The following is a 223-nucleotide window of genomic DNA, read 5'->3' on the forward strand; positions in this document are numbered from 1 at the left end:
GGGCTGGTTTCAAACCTGCCACCTTAGATGTATGTGGCTGGCATCTTAGCCACCTGAGCCACAGGCGCTGAACCACTAGTGGGTAACTTTTGCAAGAGTACATGAGCTTTCCTTCTGCGTTTACATGTTTAAAATATTAGAGTAGGTAGAGCCCTTAGGAGCTATCTCTTGCTTGGTATACAAAGACCTTGAGCAAGAATGGGCTCATGTCACTGAAAAGTGT

Source organism: Otolemur garnettii, unplaced genomic scaffold (genome assembly GCF_000181295.1).
Source record: "Otolemur garnettii isolate 467f Iridium unplaced genomic scaffold, OtoGar3 scaffold00003, whole genome shotgun sequence".
Lineage (NCBI taxonomy): Eukaryota > Metazoa > Chordata > Mammalia > Primates > Galagidae > Otolemur > Otolemur garnettii.